Here is a 17436-nt window from a genome sequence, read left to right on the forward strand (position 1 = left end):
TTCAAAACACATTATCACTCGTCAACATTAACCAGAACAAACTATCCAACACAAATAAAATTCCGTTGGGAGAATCATTTGAACCTTACTTAATACCCAGTTTTGTCATGCATGCGCCAACTTTTCCATTGTTCCCTGCACCTCCTTCGCTCGCGAGGAGTTATGGAGTGTCCCGTTCAAGGGAAACGGGTGTCGTTTAGCATTTTACAGAGGAGACGTGCTTGCTAGTCCGACGATCGACGAGAGCAAGAAACGGGCGTTAGCTTCGGGGGTGGGTTGAACGGGAACGGAGGAACTCAAGGAATCGTCGCACGTATTTGCCAGGGGAGGATGAAACGGTAACGAGTGTAGTTCACGGTAACTAAATATTCGCAGGATCGCGTCCGCGGTAGAGGAAAAAGGGGCGATCCATCGCGATGGGCCCGGCCAGGCCGAGTGTATGCAATCGTCGTCGCCTCGCGGAGACAATTTATTCTCACGGTTTCGTGTACAATTTGCTACGGGCACGCGTATAACGAGGATAACGAGGATCATCGAATGAAACGCGAACGTCGCTGGCGAATCGCATTTCACGCGACATTTACGATACCGTTCCTCGGAAAATATATTTTTCACGCGTGCTCTCTTCGCCGCTATCCGACACGGCGCGTCCTCGACGGTAAACCGGCTCAGCGATCGGGACCGACACGCCGCTGTTCGCTTCCTTCTATCCGCGGCCCTGTTGCTTCTGCTCCATCGCGTATCGATTCGCCGCGTTTTCGTGACCAATTTGTCGGACAAACCCCGCGGTGCCGCGGCGTGCAACGCGATTAACCACCCGTTGGTTACCCGAGAAACTGGCGATTCGTGCGGGGGATAAAAGCACCGTGGGTTTCTGCGGAGCTTTTTATCCCGGTAAAAGACGAAGGGCGAGGGTCGCACTTTTCTTTCTCCCCTTTTTTTAACACGTTGAACGCTGGCCCCGCGTTATCGCGGGATTTCTAGCTTTCCGGTTGATCGCTTGTTCAGTTGTATTGTGGTGGAGGTTTTTATTATCAGCGAGTTGTTGTTTTTTGTGATCTAGATTATGTAGAAGTTTGGTTAAATTGGAATCTAATGGTTCGAATTCATAGGTTGCATTGAGTCCTTATTTATGTAGACTGTTAGTCATTTAATGAAATCGGATAATGGAGCTTTTAACACTATTTATAATTTATTAATAAATTATTGTTACTTGTTTATATTTATTAATAACTTGTTGTTACCTATAAATATTTATTGATAACTTATTAACACTTATTCATAAATTTGTTATGTATTATTTAAAATTAGAAATTTCACAATTTCAAAAATATAATGATATGAGCTCCGGTATTTAAGCTTTCGGAAGCTGATATTTACGAATATGTTAATATTACATTAGATAGTATATTACTATTTCTATAGCGTTTGGATGCTAGAATTAATATGTAACGTAATGGACTTTATAATTTCTTGAAAAGAAAATATGTTGTAAAGAATAAGAACTGCAAGGTATGATTCACTGGTATGAATTAGATTGCTAATCAGCTCTGGTGGAATAGAGTGGTTTAAAGATGAAAGTTCGAATTTTAGTCGATATTTTATTCGGTGATAATAGAGAAAGGGCACGGTTGAATGTGGAGTTCGAAAATGGGTTGGGACAGAATTGAATCGACGATGAGCCAAGGAGAAAGATTTTGTGCCAAGTTTCAACCCTCTGAGTTAATCGAATGGGTATTTGCAGAAGAAATTTGAATTTTAAGGTTTTTTAAATTTTGTTTCAATTAAATACATGCAAATTTTCTAAAAGACTTTGATAAATTGTAGTTAAATTCTTCGTTCTTCTATTCTCTATAAACTAATGATAATTTTACATTTATGAATAAGTAGTTACACACGCGCGTATATTTTGAATGAAAGTTAAAGAAAATATTATTACCTTCTATAAATACTGTCTTCGATAAATATAAATGTGATATTAATGCATAATAATAATTTCAGTAACTAAATAGTTTTAACTATGTATTTTAAACATCGAAAAAACGTTTCACCTTGTACAGTAAACTCGTCGAATGAAAAAGTCATCGGAAAGTAGAAGTTTTGTTAATACGGGCGCCACTTTTTTATGACAGAAATTCAATTTCTAAAACAAACGGTCACATTGTGTGAGTTTTTCTTCATCGTCGAAAAACTTCATCGTCGTGCGAGTTTTAACATTCATACTGAAAAAATTCTCAGCATTTTGCTTTGTGAATTTTTTAATGTTTGCTGCTTCGTTAGCAGCGAACAATGGTGACCATTTTTGTTTTTCCCAGTTCTCGATGCGTTGCGTCCACGAATAATAAATTAACATGAAATTAATTTTTTCATTGTGAAATGGCAGAGTTCGAAAGAGCACCGGATCGCGTGCAATTGGAAAACAAAATGGCCACAATAAAACTGTCCAAATATTTGAAATTCCACTTCCCTTCTGAGGAGATTTGCCATAAAATTACTACAGTTCAACTATAATTATAAAGGTTGCTTGTAAAAAAAGTATCTTGGAAATTGAAAGGCGGAGAGTTTCATTCAATATCAAATCTTTTTAATTTAACGATACACTTGAGGAGTATTGCTAAAAAAGATGTTCTATTTATGGTAAATAACCAGTAATGCTTCAGTCTTCATCTGCAACTGGTATATGCAACGAGTGTGCACTTTTATTGACGGTAAAGCTGCAGATATAAAAAAGCTTTCTGTATTTATGATGGCGTAGAAGCCCACGCATAACACTGTTTATGTAGGTTCTACTGTTTTAAGAGTTTAGAGACTGTTGATGCTGTTGAAGCTTTCTATTCGTTTGATAGACGATATGGAAGGTATAGATACATGCAGTTAATACACAACTAAAATTTTATATTGTCAGAATTAATTACAAGGACATTAATTCCAAGGACAAGTATTTCAAGTATTTTATTGAACTGCTAGTTTCGTTTCACTAAAGTCACAGGGAAATTACAAAATTGTCAAATTAGAGGTGGCTTACATCTACCGAGAGAAAAGAAATCATGAAATCTACCTGCTATTTACGCTCCCAAATGGAAATACCTCTTTAAGTGAGCCAGTAACTGGAATCGCGCTTGCATAAGATCCGAGCACATTACAAATTCTTGGTGTAATTAGTTCTTGGGTAGCATCCACTTTGTCACCATTAGCAAAAGCTTTCGCAATTGCCTCGTCCAATAGCTATCGTTCCAAATGGTTGCAATCATTCGTCGCCAGCGGGAAACGAGTTTTCTAACAGCGCGCAGTGCACCAAGTGAGGAAGTTTTGCAAACAAAAATCGAATAATTTCTTTATACATAGTTCGACAAATGGAAGTAACTTAATTACTTACGCATAAAGCGTGTCATAGTATATTATTTATTACATTATTTATAATTATGTTCTTTCAGTTTGTCAAACTCGAAATCTTCTGAAAATCTTAACACGTGATTAAGTATAAAAATGATAAGCATTGGTACAGTTAAAAAGTGAAAATACTAGTGAGTCCAAAGAACTCGACGAACGCAAAAGTAAAACAAAAACTTAGTTGCCCAAGTAAAAGCTGATATCTAATCCATCAGTTGTATTCGTTTAACAAATACTTCGAAGTCGAGCCACCCTCCAAATCTCCAAATCACCCCAAACCTTCTCAAACTATCGCAATCATTTTCAAACATACTCAAACACCATCACACAATCTCAAACCACTCGTCACTCGCTTTACCAAGAGAAAACACCTAAAAACGAATATGCCAGCAACAGCACTTTCCGAACATCGCTGTTCCGCAGAATGTCATAGCAGGTCAAACATGAGACAACCCCAGAAGGGCTCGGGAACGAAGGCCCGGCAGATACTCGCGATGCGATGGACTACCAAAAGAGAAGGGAGTCGCGCGGGTTGATGTAAACGTTGATGCGTGTATGCGCGCGGCTAAGTGGCATGAGTGTTGCGGAAGGAAACCGAAAGGAGGGTGGAGAACCAGCGGATCGCGGCAACGGGAGAGAATGACGGCGATGCCGCGCCGCTCCGGGGCGCAACAACCACACAAGCGCGAAGATGAAGAAGCAATTATTCTAATGGAGGCTTTGGGAGGATTGTAGCCGGGACAAGTGAGGTAATCCATGAATAATACCTGCACACTTCCACTGTTCCCACTCCATAGACTGCCGTCCGCTCCTCCGTTCTCTTCCACTCCTTGTCTTCTCGTCGCGTAACACCGCGTCGTCTGCCTGTTGTCCTTCTCCAGCTTGCTAATATTATGCTGAACTCCGGTAATCCTTAAATGCCAGGCCGCGGATACAGTTTCGGTATCTTGAACAACGCGTCCGATCCTAGCCCGGTCCCTGGTTTCGTCTTTTCGAGGTCGGTCCTGCCCGGTAGTTCTAGCTCGTCGTCGATTCGGTTGGTTCGAGCGTCTTTCACTTTCTCTCTCGCTCCTTTCGAATGCTAATTGAGAGTGTACGCGGCCATCCTTGCGGATCTAAGATTCATCGAAGTGAAAGGGACAGCGAAGATCGAGAGTCCGACCCGACTGAAGGATTCAACAGGATTTCTATCGAACCGGATCATTCCCCATCTTCTCGAGGACCTCCTCGAACCGTCCGATCCGTTTTCCGTTCCTGGGTAACAGGATTTTTTCCAAGGCGCCACGGCAACCCCTTTTATCCGGCTCCATTCAACGAACGGTCGCGTCCCGGAAGAATGATCTGCTCGCAACGGCTATCGCAATTCTTGAGTTTTTTGTATCTGGTTGCCTTAGTTATTGTTTTTGAGAATGTTCGGATCAAATGACTTAAGTATGGTGGATAAATCTTTCTCTTTGTGATTTACTTTATTGTTTTATTGTTTTGTCGGTGGACTAGCAAAAGCAACTCGTTTGTTAAGAATTTATCTTAATTTATATTGAAAACTATGTGAATTTATGCTAAGGCAAAGAGTTAATTAACCTTCCGATATTTGAACATTCCTATGTTCCACTTAAAAATCATTATATACAATTGCTTTTGCTCTACTTTGGTGGTAGTAGTATATTTCTGAAACACATTGTGTAAACACATTTTCTATTATTTTTTGTAAGGTTTGTTCACCGTTTCGTCAATTCCTCCAATTCTTCTTCCGAAGGAGCTTCGTCAACGTTTTCGGTGTTCTTTCCATCTAGGTGATTCTTGCTAACTTTTAAAAAGGTGGTAGCACGATAGAACGATGTCTGGGGAGTACGAAGGTTGATCATTCGTCCCCATCCGAACCGGTCTACTTTTTGCAACGCTTGACCCGCCGTGTATGGTCGTCGATGTTGTGGTGAAGAAGAATGCTTTCTAGTCGGCAATGTTATTCCCGTGACATTAAGTGTAATCGTTTCAATTGCTGGCTATGGACCTTCGTTGTAATCGTTTCAATTGCTGGCTATGGACCTTCGTTGTAATCGTTTGAAGGTTCTTTGAATGTCCAAAATTCATTAGCAAATATTAAACAAGCTCCTTTGATATTAACTTAGTCTAGTCTGTAATATAAACGATTGATCAAAACAAATTATAATTTAAATACTCTTTTCATTGATTTACTATATATCTGTACCACAAAGAATAATTTCTAAAACTGTACATGCATACTTTCAATGACTCATCGGCATTAAATAAAGAAACTTTAAAAAATTACACCTCGCTGGCGATAGTAAATTCAGTCCATAGAGAATGTTTCTATAACATTTTTTTCATTTTGATTTATAAAATCTGCTAATACCATTAGCTAAATGACTAATAATAAGTTATTTTATAAAATTATGAAACGACTTCACGAAAAAACAACAGATTTTGAACGAATAAGAGTTCTGTACTCGCAACTCTGTCATCTTTTACTTTTCAATTTAGCCTAATCGCACCAATACAACTCTGGATTTCTTTGTTCCTAGTCTTCCTTTTGGTTAACAATAACAGAATCAAATTCCCGTCATTACGCCAATTAATAATCAAACAGTATAAGCAATTTGGGCAGCGTTAACAGTTTCAAAAGTGCGTTGTTATAATGCCAAGCGTGCGGACATTACGGTAAACGACCCCGAAACTCGTTCGCTTGGCCACGGAGCGGTATTACCGAGAAAACGCCGAACCACTTTCGCATTTCCGCATCCGAAAATAATACGTACACGTTGTTATGCAAACTTCGTGGAATTGTACCGCGACTCGTCTCCGTGCCCGGCGAGATGAAGCGACATTTCGCTGCGTCTTCACCGTGGTATCGCCATATTAAGGCATCATGCAATCTTAAAAGCCTAAAAGAAACGAGTGATTTTAATATTTTTTTCTTCGCATGTATGCAATTGATAAGCAATAAACATTCTTATAAGGAACATTAAGGAATATTTTAGCGGAATGTTTATATTTCATTTTCATTACTTAAAATTACAAAATAGGAAAGTTTGTTATTATTGACTTTATGTGCAACGGATCTGTATCAGCTCGCATACGATATCGAAACAGACTGGAATGTAAAGAATAAAAATGTTTTGCATCTTCTTAAATAAAAACAAATTATTATTGATGTAGTAATTTTCAGGAGCAAAACAAAAACTAAAATTAAAACTACTTCTAAGGTTGCATATTTCCTTAATCCTTAATCCTACATAATAAATACGACTCACAGCGAATTTTTTTAGATCAATTTAATAAAGATCAGTCACCTATTTACTATACACATATAGTAGCAAAAAGAAAACAATTTTGCCAAGCTAAACACTTTTACTGCACCACCGACAGTACAATCAACGCTACCAGTATAATTCGTAACGAAGTTCCACAGCAAGGGGTTAAAAAATTTGACGAATCTATTCCGTAGATAGCACCGAACATTCCTAGAGAAGAAACAAAGAAGAACGAAGATCGATCGAAAGAGGGGAACAATACCAAAAAGACGAACGTCCAGAATTATTCCTCGCATTTCCAACGAAAACGTGACAGTCTTTCGAGGTTCCGCGCGGGGCGCAAAGACAAGGGTCGCCATTAACAGGTACGAAGCGTTCTGAACGGGATTTCCGCGAGGAGGAGAACGCGGAACAGCGTTCCGGCAGGGAAGTTCAAGAGGAAGGAAGGTCGCGTTGCGACACGTTCGAGGAGTACACTATTCACTGGCCTGTTCTTCTCTGTTTCTCTCCTTCGGTCGCAAGTTCGTCATCCTCATTCGCGTATCTTTGTGCTTTCGCGCGCGGCGTCGTTCGCGTTTTCCGCCCCTTTCTTTCCTCTCCGCGCGCCGGAGAGAAAACACAGGTGCACTACTTTATATTACCATTCTTTGGGAAACCGTGGGCACACCACCACAATTTCCGTGTCTAGGATAAAATCGGAAGTAATCAGGAGAAGTGGGGATCTCGAGTTGCCTGGCTCCTGGTCGCTAGCGCGAGCGGGTCGGCCGCGTGTCGGGAATCGAGGGAAACGCGAGACAGAAGCGCGGCGGGGTTGAAAAGGGAACGCGAGGAGGGGGTATGAACCGATGAAAAAGAACGGAGAGGAACGGGCCCGGCCGGGAGGAGGACGGGGAAAAAGTAAGTGAACCCCGGAGTGCGGAGTATCAGAGCTTGTGCAACGCTGCATCAAGCGGCTGACGATGCACTTAGGGATATTAGTAAAGTCCGTAGAATGAGAGCCCGGCGACGCGCCGCGCCGCGTCCTCGTCTCTATCGTGGCCCCAAAATGGTGCTTTTAACGCGTTAATCGCCGCGCACCGCTAAGGACAAGGTTAATGCGGGAACGATGGCAAATTGGACGAAAGGATTCTCCGCTTTAATTCGGTGCTGCGAACGCTTCTACGCTTCTTTTGTTCATCGGAACTTACCCGGACTCCGTAGACACATGTTCGATCTTTTGTTGTAATGGGTGCTTGCTGTGAAATTTCTGGTTCTGATGTATTATAGAACTTGGATAGTTTAGTTTAATTGATGATCATGAACTCGAATTCATGGTTTCACGTTATATAGTATTATTTATATTAATTATATTCATTATGTTACATTGTTATATATTTTACATGCTGTACTCGTAAATTTGAATAAGCTCCATTTATAAATATAAAATTTCACAAGTTCAAGACTTATTAAGTAACAAAAGAAAAATTAAACGAGATAAAAGTGGGAGGTTTCCCATTCGGTTGGCTAAGTGTTAATTACAGTGAAAAGAACGCGGAAAGAAACAATCATGATGACGAGGATAACGATAAACTATTCGTTAATAAATTGGATTAAAATTTTCTTCCACGGAAACTTTCTGCCTCGTACTAACATTGGAGTAGCGGTGACAATATTCCTTCGCGGCATATCGTTCTCAACGACAACAGAATGGAGTTTATTTATGTTCTCGGTACTCATGCGACTGTGAATGAGAATTATTATAGAGAACGATAATTACAAAGCTCCTACAGAGACGATGTTATGCCGAGGCAGCTACGAGGATTAAATGTTTCATTTGTACTCGCAGGTCCGACTTAATCGGTTTACATTCGTTGGGAGTTGGAAAAACCGCCTAGACTGGAAACCCGTAGAAAGATTTACTACCGCTTGAAATTCTGCAGTTTTATGTACGTAATGTCTGCGTGATTCAGTATTTTATTCTGCAAATTAATTGCCAGAAGAAATCCCCTTTTCTTATTTCGTCCTTCTCCCCCTCTATCCACTTTTCACATTCAAGTGTAACGGTAATAATGTAAATGGCAATGTAACGTTCAGATTGTAATGGAATGAATTAAAGGGGGTAGCAGCTGCGAATGTTATAATTATTTTTATAAATGTTATACATATGTTTCTAAAATGTTCACATTTAATGGTCTTACATTTAAATTACTGTTGAAAAGTTTCACGTGTTTCTATTTCTCTAAAAATATAAATGTTCATTGTGAGCAATAAAGTTTTATAATGATAAAAGATGAAGGTCAGTGTCTTTAAATTATTTTTTGCTAATCGGTATGGACGTGTAATTAGATGGCAAAATGTGATCTCTGAATAATCTATATTTTATTTAAAATGACATTTTTTAAATTAGTAGATAGTTGTGCGAAGTGGCAATTGATTCATATTCTGAATCAAACTAACTTTTAAATCTTTATCTTCATAAACGTGGAACAGCGTATTAGGTCATTAGATTTTATTATATTTTTAAGTTCTCTTCTACTTTAATAAAATCATCTATCATTTTATTAAAATTGTGCAACGCCTTCTGGGTGAATTAGTCTTGATTAAATTATATTAATTATTAATTGAATTTAATACCTGATTGGAATACATGTTGCTAGTTTCAAACAGAATTATGTAATTATATGTTGGGAACTCATTACCCAGATTACTCATCAGATGTTATTTTCTGATACTAATAGTCAAGAACTAAGGATCTAGAGTGTTAATGAGATATTAATTACAGACAACGACTGAAAATTTACTTTTTATTGGTCACAAGGTATATAAGTAACTACTTTTGAAATTTTATGATGCGGAAGTATTAAAAAAGTTTCTTATGTCATTTAATCTTTTTAACACACTGTCAAATGAATTAAGACATTATGTTTATTTTTTACCTTTCATTAAAAACAATGCACACTCTCTTTTCCCAATATCGCATTCCCATTTTCTTGTTAACAACAAATATTTATTTTCTTATTTCATCATTTTAAACGACTAATTGGAAAATATGAAAATATTGATTTATGTAATAATAGTTTATAACAACACGAGATAACAGTGTCCTAAAAATGCTTTATCCAATTGAAAATTTAAATGTCAAACTAACCATGAAATTTATCTGTCCCGTAGCAAGCAAGTAGAGTTACAATACGCTCGTATCTGCAATTATTCGCAATAAAATCAATAAGTCACATTAATTCGACAACTTTATTCAATCGCGTATAAATGGCCGGACCGAAACGAACACTCCCGACGAACGCAACAAATTAACAGTTTATCTTATAAATTGACCATAAAATGTTGGGATTGGAGTTTCACGGGATTACCAGCGCCAGAATGTAATTGATTCAATATCCTGGCGACCGTCGACCATCTTGACCGCCTCGCGTTTTCATTTATTTCTGCAATTTGATTGCACGATAACAGTAATTTCGTACTGGTTTATTACTGTTGATTTATACGCTTGTTTATTTATTTACACTTTCGAACACTGTTCTACCTTCGACGTTAACCATTTTAGATCTGAGCACATTATAATGTACACTATTTTACTCGAGTATCTGTCAAAATATTAAAACTGTAACTAGCAGCCTATATACACCTTTACTTTTAGCCTATTTTTATCAGAAAAGTAGTACCACTATTTTAATCGAAACAGTAATAATGTCGTTACTGATGGTACACTGAGTGACGGTCCATTGTTATTAGATATGTGAACATAATTTTGTTCAAAAATTAAATCTGAAGCAGTTAAACGGTTATACTGTTAACCGTTTGAGTGTCACTGTCTAAAAGTGTCAGCCCATCGGTTCGTAGAATCAAGTTAACTTTATTTGTTTGTTTTCTTTCTGATTATCTATTTTCATTTTTGTTATTACTTGCTTAGAAATGGACAAGTCGAACGATCACACTATTTCGAATCTTTTAATGTAAAAATAGAAAAGCGTAATTCAGTTCCTGAGCTGAAACGAAAGAAGCGGGATTGCGCCGCTTGGCACTTTTCGACCGAATTATTGCCAAGACCCGTGACACTCAAATGGTTAATCCAATTCCGCGGTAAATTTTAAGAGATTCCGGGGAAAAAGCAATTCTATAGCAGAAATGTTTTCTGATCGAAAATACTATTTGGGTGTTCCGTATTATTGCGGTGTATTCGTTTCCGCATGGCGAAATAGGTAATCGTAAGTCTGCAAAATGAAAGGAGGCTGTGGTCCCCCGACCACTACCTGTTGCTATCGTGGACGATAGTAAGTAACACGAGCCACTGGATAGATTTCGTTCCGCCAGCTGCTTTGGATTTTAATGAAATTTTTCTCCGCCAGAGAGATGAGGATGAAAGCTTCTCGGGATTATTTCACAGTGATCCAGAATTTCGCTTCCGTTCCTTTGAAAATGATTCAGAATGTGACAATGCTCGTCGGACTGCGTATTACGGTGGACATACTTTCAGAAGCTGTTAAATATTAAAGATAAAGTGGAATCGTAAATGGAAAAATACAGTGGTCATTTGTTTAATTCTATTATATTTCTGTAGCAATAATGAATTTCTTATTTCATTAAAGGAAATACTATAGTTTGTATTTCCCTTATCCTTTGAAGTACTCGTGTCCGTTTATTCGATATTAAACAACTAGGTATTTCCACAATCAGAAAACGTGTCATAATCAATTCTATTTATACAGATACGTTCTGTGTAAACAAATTCTTGTTCAAAAGTGATCTATGCCTATAGAAAAATGGAGATTGATTACAATAAACAATAAACCATATGAAAGTTCACATTCAAATTTGAACGATTATATTAAATAAAAGCAAATAGTTAAAAAAAAGAGTTAATTATTTTCTACTCTGTATCAAATCAACCAAGGCCTGTAAAAACAGAGAAAAACAATTAGCGTTAAATCAATATCCTATAAAAAAACACAATTGGAAGTACGCTCAGAACAGGGATAATTATAAATAAATCGATGCGGAAGTTACTCTTTTCGAGAAGCAATTTCGCTCCAGCGTCGCTCACTTTTTTCTGCAGAACAATAAACGGGAAGCTGAAAATCAATTAAGATTCTGCCGACTGTTCCGCCGGCCTTAATAGTCCCGGAATAATTTACAGTTTCGTTTGACCGAGCCGGATACTTCTCGGACTAGCTCTCAGGCCCGGTTTCTCGCGGCGGTTACAAATTGCACGTTCTGTGGCACGCAAAATGTGTCCTGCGCTCGCATTCCGAGTCTCCGGGAACTCGGATTGACGGAGGTATCCTCGGCTACGGCCGAAGAGGAGCTCGCTCGTGCCTTAACCAAACTCGGAGAAGCACAAAGACCCATAATCTTAGCTAATTGCCGGCAGCGCAAGAAAAGCACTACGTGAATACCCGGATAGATGGGAAGGGAGAGAAATGTATGAAGCGAGAGAGAGAGAGAGAGAGAGGGAGAGAGAGGGAGAGAGAGGAAGACAGAGGGAAACGCGGGAAGGCTTTGAACTTGAGCTTCTGGAAAACTGGTGGACTCAGCGCGCGAAATTCGCCGGTGCGCGTCGCGAGAAGGGAACCTTGTCATCACTTCTCGTTGGAGCACCAAAAAGAGAACGGATCCGGGAACTTTCCTACTTTATTCCGCGGCTCTGGCCACACCGAGATCTCCAAGTAAGCGCGTTAGTTCCTTTGTTACTTTATCCTTAATGAGAACAAACAGCCTTCGTGTAATGACGCCTGTCTCGAAGTTTCGTCAAGTTTTTCGCGCCGATCGTCGTCTTTCGATGTGTTTTGTTAGAGTGACACCATTGTTCAGTTGTTACTGGGGCATAAATAAGATACGGTTTTTTAAGATAAAGTTTGTCCGAAGTGAAATGTATTGTATTGGATTTTTATTGAATATGCGTTCATTGTTATTATTAACAAATTTTTGTAATTTTTAAGGAACTTGAAGATTTTCCTTGGGTAACAGTTTGGTTTTGAATTGCACAAATGCTGAAGGGCGAAGAGAAAGTTTGAAAGAATTGTTGCATTCTTTGTTATAAATTCATTTGATTAAATAGATTCAGGTTTTTGAAATGAAAATTGACGAATTATATAATTAATTATGCTGTTTGCCACTTATCAAGAGAATGTTTTGTACTGAAATAAATATGGGGTTTGAACGGAGCATATCAGCGAATTTGGAGAATGTCTCGCCAAATGACTAATTAACATAATTACGTGATTATTATATTTCAGTTGAATCGCAATACTATTGTAACAGTATTTTCAGTGTTCCCGTTGTCAGTGTTATTTATTTAATTATATATTACTGCTCGTTACCGATGGCTTGGATTTACATTTAATTTATTCTATTATATAATTATGAAATTACCACGTACAATGACCGGTCCTAATTATATCATTGATAGACCTTTAATTCCTTGCTTTACGATTGTTCTCACAATTACGTTCATTACTATTGCATTATATTATCGCGGATATTCTGCCAAAGAAACAATGAATTATTTGTACAGGAAAACAGAAAATATTGCTAATACTTACTTTCTCAAAAATAAAATAAATAATATATATGATGCAACAAGAGAGATTTTACAATGGTTAAACTCCTGACCTACGATATCGTGTCAGACTCGATGACAATTTTCAACTGAGTTTGAGAAATCTAAGTGTTATTTATATTTTTTTAAAATATAAATTCAATATTATTTTTCTACTATCAATCGTTAACCTTTGGAGTAAACGGAGACATATAATAAGCATTAAAATGATTTCTTTTTCTAATACATTATTAAGGATGAAGTAGTTGTATCGATCATAGTTAAAAAATAAATCATAGAGCAAGGGGTTAAACGAAGTGTCCCCATCGAGAAGAAAAGACGGCAGAGCGGAAGGGCAATCGAACAATTAATTAACGAATCTCCATGGAGGTTAAAAGCTGTACGATAGGCTTCGATCGCGGCTAGAGCTAACCGGGCCATGAGTTTCAATCTTCCGTTTGCCGGCACGAGAGCAGAAAGTGCACGCTCTGCTACCCTGACATAAATACTGGCCGTGGACCTGAAGCAAAACTTTCAGCCACAGTCGAGGGACTGTGCTTCGAGTTCACTGACCAAAAAGGTCTCCTCCCCCTCTCCTTCTTTCGGAAAAAGGAGCTCCGAGTGGCTCACTACCATTTCCCGTCGAGGGCCAAGAAAGAGGTGAGCTCCGGAAATTTCCTCCTTCCTCACCGGTTTCGGGCAATTGGACCTCTACGCGCGCCGAGAACCGCAACTAAGCACGCTATCTCTTCTTTTACCCGTGGATCGTCCCCTTTGGATCATAGACGGATTGCACGCATATAAGTACATACGATCATATTCGTATGTACGGTGTTTGGGATCCGATGCGAGGTCAAATCAAATTGATTGACGAACGGTGTATTGAGGAGAAAGCAGCGTTTTGCTCTGTTTCGGAATGATTTTTGTGGCCAGCTATTTCTAACATTCTAGATTCTGAATCGATAAGAATTGTTTAAATTGAGTTCTAAGATTCGATGCGAAGTCGAATCAAATTGTTTGACGAGTTGTGTGTTGAGGAGAAAGCGGTGGTTTGTTCTATTTAGGAATGAGTTTTGTGACCAATGATTTCTAAAGTTCCAGATTCTGAATTGGTAAAATTTGTTTAAATCCAGTTCTGCATTTGTTTTTTCACAATGCTGTGAATTTCATTTAAAAAATGTTGAATTCTTGTATGTTTGATGAAGATAAGGTTGAACGAGCATCGAGTCGTGTTAGTTCGTCAGTTGTTATTTTCATTATTTAGTTTTTACGTGTGCCAGAAAGTTCTATCACTGTTGTCATTGTTATTAAATAAAGTTCCCCGGGGGTTATTTCGTATTCGAGTCAACAAGACGAGTACGGATCGGATCGCAATATCGAGTGTCGAGTGCCGACCAAACGGGGACTCTGTCGTCTTCGATCTTAGGTAACGAGTTGCTCGATTGGACCTCCTAATGCTCCCTTCTTTCTTCGATTGAGTATATAAGTCTCTAAAAACTTCCTGAATTGGAGGAAGTATCGGTCAATAAAGATGCATATTCCGGAAACGCAGCCGGATACGGCAATAAGCGGTTCGCTATTTACATTAATTCTTGATGCAACTTCTCCAACTTTTCAGCTATTATTATCTAGGGATATTCCATTGGCAGATACGGGAGGTCAAGCGTCCTCTGGACGAAACTTTTTCCTCTTCATACCGTTCTTCTTTCCTCAAAACGAATTCGGTATCAACCGAAAGAATCTGTCGTCATAAAACGACTCTTCAGCAAGAAACTATAAAAATGGTAGCAGAATTCACGTAATATATTCATATATGAATTTATAGGATTTGTTAATAAAATGAATTTTATTTGAAAAGTTCAATGTTATAGTGAATGAACATGCTTTGGGGTTTTTAGATTTTGAGATTTTCATTATTTTAAGAATATATATATGCATATTATTCAAGTTCATTCAAGTTCCAATTAACAATGAATGTTAAAATTCCATTAAGTTTGTAATATAATTAGATTGTAGATCATTACAGATTTATAGCAAGTAGAATACATTTCCAAAATTTCGTTCCCTATTTTTTAATTACATTATGCATTACACTTTCCCAATCTCATTGAACGTAATTTTAAAAAGTAAGATTTACAGATCTATTACACTTTTATTCAGTACCTTGTTATTTCTTCGTTCAGTAAAATACACTGCCAAACTTTCCATTCTCATTTTTTAAACAATCAGGTAGATCGAATTTTCCGGGCGTCTGTGAAACTATTAGGTTGCCTGGAAATAAATCGCCGTTTTAATATTCAACAGGCAATTCTCATACACGTTAAATACATTAAACATGAAAATTTCCCTTTTCTTATTTCCGGCTTAACATTCCTCACACAGAACTCTGCGAGAATCGCCTGCCGAGTGTCAGAATACATTCATAACAAATAATTCATTTTTATAAAACTCATTTTTATAAATAAGATATTTTTATAAACAAATACATTCAAAGCATATAATTCATTTGTATAAATATTACATTTTTACAAACAATACATTCACGATAAACAACATAAAATAACATCAACCCAAAATTCAAATTAATCGAGAACTGCTACGTATACATAGCAAACGTAAAAATCGCGATTTATTTCCAACAAGCCAAACACTTCAAGAATAAAGGTTCTGTGGATCTACGTTCACCAGATGCCTTGTTATTTCTACGCCCGGTAGAACACGCCAGCGAACTTCCTCGTCTCGTTTTCGGGCAGTTAGGGCCGGTACTTCGAATTTTTCAGATTCTAGTGAAAGTATCTGACCGAGATTGCGCGCGTGATGCGAGCAGCCCGCGCCGTGCCGACACGATCGATTAATATTCTTCGTCGAAATCCGGCTTCCGGAAACTTCGGTCTACCTCTCGGAATTCCGTGAGCGCATGCCGTGAGATTAATATTGACGTCTTCGATGGGCGTACCGATATGCACGATAGACCAAATTTAATTTTTGCGCCGGACGAAGGACGAAATAAAGGGAGGGGGAAAGGTTTGGGTCAGGGGGATGAACGAGGGATGAACGGGGTATATTCTGTGTACCGGACGTTCGCCGCTGGACTGCGGACTTTCTTAGCTGCATTGGTTACGGCCGGTTGCGTATTCCGCGGCCAAGAATATAATTAAAACTTTACTGCTGTATCCACAACAACGATCGAGATATAAATCAACAGGCCGGTATCGAGTCGATTAATCCTGTCTAACAAGGGAACCTCGGTGACTCGGAAATTCCGATTTTTAAACCTTGCAAGTTTATAGGAGACCACGAAACGAATATCGGACAATCCGTTCTTTCTTTCGCTTGATTTCGATTAGCTGTTACAGTATTTTTCTGTATATTTTCAAAATTGTATTGGATACAAAAAATGTATTTAATAAAATCTGAATGGTTCGCGTTATAAGACAATGCTACTACATTGATAAAAATTTGTTATTTAAACAAACCTTTTACGATAAGTAGAGTGTTTTAAAAGTATTAAACTTCGAAAAACATTTACTTTGAATTTTTGTTGATTCCTTATAATAAAGTATATTTTTTTCTAACATAACTTAATCTTTCAATATATAACACACACTATTACTGTTCATGTGAGGATTAAATAGAAAAAATATATTATTTTTGAAGTAGAAAGATTTCTATAGTTATTATTGCGCGAATAAATAAGATTTATTTTACATTTAAATGAATAAATAAGAAAAGCTTTAAATAAATAAAAATTTGTCGGACATTATTTTGATGAACAGATGATCATGGAATACAGCTTAATAGTTTAGTTTATGGAAACCGAGATCCAGCATTGTCGTGTAATAGGCTCGTACACTTACGGTTCACTAAAGCCGGCCGCATTTCTGTTAATTTCTCATGCGTCATCTGCGTCCCGCTGCAGTATTGTCATTCTTTCGAACCGGCGTTAGCAATTGGTATTGTATCCCCCTTCCCTTGTTCTAAACAAAGGATCTTTTACGCTATCCACGATCGGCAATTTCATTTGCACCGACACAATGCTATCGGGTTCTCTCGTTTCCCAATGAACAATAAAATTGATCTCTTCGGAGGTTGAGCCGAACAACACTATGCAAAAAAAAAGAACAGTGAAATAATACACGCTGAAACATTGTGCAAATCCTTTCGTAAGTCGTTTATACGGCCAAAGGGAAATGTACTGTCGCAAATAAAAACTGCGAGGATTATCTCTTCAATCCAGCTGTG

This window comes from Nomia melanderi, chromosome 6 (genome assembly GCF_051020985.1).
Source record: "Nomia melanderi isolate GNS246 chromosome 6, iyNomMela1, whole genome shotgun sequence".
NCBI lineage: Eukaryota > Metazoa > Arthropoda > Insecta > Hymenoptera > Halictidae > Nomia > Nomia melanderi.